The sequence below is a fragment of the Neomonachus schauinslandi genome, chromosome 2 (genome assembly GCF_002201575.2).
Source record: "Neomonachus schauinslandi chromosome 2, ASM220157v2, whole genome shotgun sequence".
Taxonomy (NCBI): Eukaryota; Metazoa; Chordata; class Mammalia; order Carnivora; family Phocidae; genus Neomonachus; species Neomonachus schauinslandi.
This window is the reverse complement of record NC_058404.1, coordinates 173,192,834-173,196,526: the sequence shown is the minus strand read 5'-3', so window position 1 is coordinate 173,196,526 and position 3,693 is coordinate 173,192,834. Positions and strand designations below refer to the sequence as shown.

At 40.6% G+C, this 3,693-nt stretch overlaps 1 pseudogene; it reads left to right on the top strand.

Moving 5' to 3' along the window:
* Positions 1–1,494: 1,494 nt before the first annotated feature.
* LOC110590809 lies at positions 1,495–2,268 on the top strand (annotated as a pseudogene).
* The last annotated feature ends 1,425 nt before the right edge of the window (positions 2,269–3,693 follow it).

The following is a 3,693-nucleotide window of genomic DNA, read 5'->3' as shown; positions in this document are numbered from 1 at the left end:
TATAGGTATAGGCATAAGCATAGGCATGAGTATAGGCATAGGCATGGGCATGGACTTAGGTACAGGCATGAGTATAGGCATAGATACAGACACATGCATGGGTAGAGGCATAGGCATAGGCATGGGAATGTGCATAGGCACAGACATACACATGGACATGGGCATGGGCACAGGCAGGCATAGGCATGAGGATAGGCATGGGTGTAGGCATGGGCACAGGCATAGGCACAGGCATATGCAAATACATGGGCCTAGGCACGGGCATGGGAATGGGCATGGGAATAGGCACAGGCATACATAGGTCACCAGTACCCTACGCCATTTTATACAAGGACTTCTCTTTATTCTCTTCTCAGTTAAAACTCTCCTTTTCCTAGGTATCTGCCCTCTCCTTCTCCTATCAGCTAGTAGTATCAGAAAATGCTGTCAGAGAAGTTCGTTTTCAAAGCAGCTTTAGGAAGAAATGGATATTTAATCAAAGGAATTCGAAACAGCATGACAAAATAAAGTCAGTCACTTAGATTGGTAAGTAGTCATAAGCAGATATCTGGGTAATGGGGCCAGTATCTTGCTGTTTAAATCAAACCTCACAATAGAAGTGTGGCCACTGGAGTATTACGTAAGTCTTCAACCAAAGGCCAGAATTATATCATTCTTAGCTGTCTACTCATTAAGAGTAAGGCTAGCCCCTTAGATTTTAAAAGATTGAAAAGGATAGGACATTAATATCCACACTTTAGGGAAAAAACATTATTCTTGCATATCAAATACATCAAGTCACCCACTAGCTTAAAAAGGAGATTGCATTTGCAAAAAAAATGTAGTTGGAATTGAGATTTTCATTTTGTACCTCTTTGTGAAATTGCAGATGGATTAACATTCATGGTCACTGAGTTCCGTTTCCATAGATATAGTTTCAGTTGTACCAACCAGGGACAGATTGTGTATTTTATTACTTTGTTTAAAATATCACTCAAACATTTTAAAAATATCCCAGCACTACAGAACATCACATAAAAGCATAATGACAATATTTCATCTACTTTAAACCATTTTAAGGTCCCTGTGGCATTAAAAAAAGTGTGTACCTAGATTGTGATGCTGAAAGTCTATTACTTGAGCTCAGCATGCTAGCCTGGCCTCCAGGGAACTCCCTAAAAGGCCAAATTTAAATGAATTTGTAATCCCATTAGCATCCAAAGAAGAGTTAACTAGGTAACCAGACAGTTCATTTACAACAATTCTAAAGAGCCTTAGAAAAGACAGGGAGAATTTTTTTTTTTGTCTGAACTCCTGAGAAAAGATACTATTTTATTTGGTTTTCAAAGGAGGATTATAGCTGGGAAGAAATTTAGTGGTCAGATAAATATGAAAATTTTGTTATTTTTCTCTCCTGAATAGTAAATCTCTAGAGACCATGTTTTTATATTATTGTATTTTTTGCTACACGAAGTTCTGAAGCTACTAAATGCTTAATATATTCTTGCAAATGTAATGGCGTATAGAAGTTGTTGATCTTTTATTTGGAATCTAGCACTGAATGAATCGTGATCAATGACAGTGATGAGCCTTTAACCCATATTGAATATGCATGTTATTTGGAGGATGTTTTGAGGCATCCCCAATGGTATTAAAAAATAAAAGTACATAGATTATAACCCTGAAAGTTCACTATATGAAGATAAGTTAATTTGATTCAGCTAGTAGTTCAATCCAGTGTGCTTTGGTATATTAGGGAACAAAACTGTCAAAACCCTCTACTCTCGATCTTTCTGGTGATGGAGTCTGGAGAAAATGTACAGAAATAGCATCTTTCAAGGGGAAAAAAAGAGAAAGAACAGGTCATCAGCCTTGGATCTCAGGTGGCTGTAGGAGAAAAAGTATTTGGTGTCTGCCACACCTTTGTAACTTTTCAATGATACTTTTGTCTATGGCACCGATCTTTCTGGCAAGGAAACCATCTGCCCGTGTAACTGGTAGGATGAAGGTGAAGACTGGTCAAGGTGAATCTTCTCCATATGCTGCCATGTTGGCCAACCAGAATATGGACCAGAGGTTCAAGGAGCTGGGCATCACTGCCCTCCACATCAAACAACAGGCCACAGGAGGAAAGAGAACCAAGACCCCTGGACCTGGGTCCCAGTCTGTCCTCAGAGCCCTTGCCTGCTCAGGGATGAAGATCAGAGAGTTGAGGATGTCACCTTCATGCCCTCCAATAGCACCCGCAGGAAGTGGGGGCGGGGGGGTTACTGTGGTCACCCTCTGTGAACAGGACTCCTCAAATTATTGTTTTCTACTAATAAATTGACTTCGTGTAGCCTTAAAAAAAAACAAACCTCTACTCTCCTAAATCTCAGCAGGAGGATACAACCAGTAAATAATAGACATAATAAGTGACTGTGTGTCATGTTAGAAAGCTATAATTTCCATGGAACAAAATAAAAAGTGGAACAAAGTAAGGTGATTTGAAATTTTCAATGGCAGGGGGTGAGCTGTTGTCAAGTTGCAATATTAAAAAGAGTGGTCAAGGTAAGCCTCATCAAGGTGAAATTTGAGCAAATATTTGAGGAGTTGAAAAAGTTGGCCAAGCAGGTGGCTAAGGGAAGAGCATTCTAGGCAGAGGCAATAAGACAACATTCAGAGCAAAGTTCCCAAGGTAAGAGCATACCTCTTGTGTTCAGGAAAAAGTAGTTAGATAAATCTGGCTCCCTGAGGTAGTGGCAGCAGGGAAGAAGTGTAGAAATTCTGGCTGAAAAGGTAATGAGGGAAGCAGGCTAGATCATATGATGCTTGCATGAGCTTTGGCTTTTCCTGAGTATAGTGAAGAGCCATCGCAGGATTCCGAACAGAGAAGCAATCTACTCAGATGTGGGTTTCAAATGGATCATTCCACTGCTATATAGAGGACACTGTAGGGAGATGAGGATAAATGCAGGGTGACCAATTAGGAGACTTTATTGCAGTAATGCAAGGACAGCTGCACAGATTGGGTGAAAATTGGTGGAGAGGGGCTTAAAAGTGGACAAATTCTGGATATAGTTTGAAGTTAGAACAAAAGGATGTAAGTGGATATAAGAAGGATATGTGCTAAAAAGGAGGGCCAACGATGACTCCAAAAGGTTTGGCCTGGACACTTCCAAGGATGGAATTTCCCACAGTTAAATGAGGAAAAGTACATGAAGGAGGTTAGAGAAGGAAGATCAGGACTGTGGCTTTGGACATTAAATCTATCTAGGATGGACACAAATGAATCGTTGGATATATGAGTCTGGAGTTCATGTGAAAGGTCTAGGCTGGAGTTTATCAGCATGCAGATGGTACTGCAAGTCACCAGCCTGGATGAAACCAAGAGCTAGTATGTGGACCAAGGACCAAGCTTGGGCTTACCATGAAGAGGTCAGGATGAAGAAGAGCATCAACCAAGGTGCCTGGGAAGGTGCAACCAGAGAGCTAGGAGAGAAGCAGTGGATGGTGGGTGTTCTTAGAATCCAAGTGAGGAAAGTGCATCAGGGAAGAATGATCACCTTGGTTAAAACCTATGATGGGTCAATTGAAATGAGCTTGGAAAACCAGCCATTACATTTAGTGACATGGAGCTAATTGGTAAATTACAATGTTCATTCTGACAATGTTCACTGTTTTCTGTACTTTGCTATTTTCCTTTCCAAGTGGAAGTTAACTGCACCCAAGATT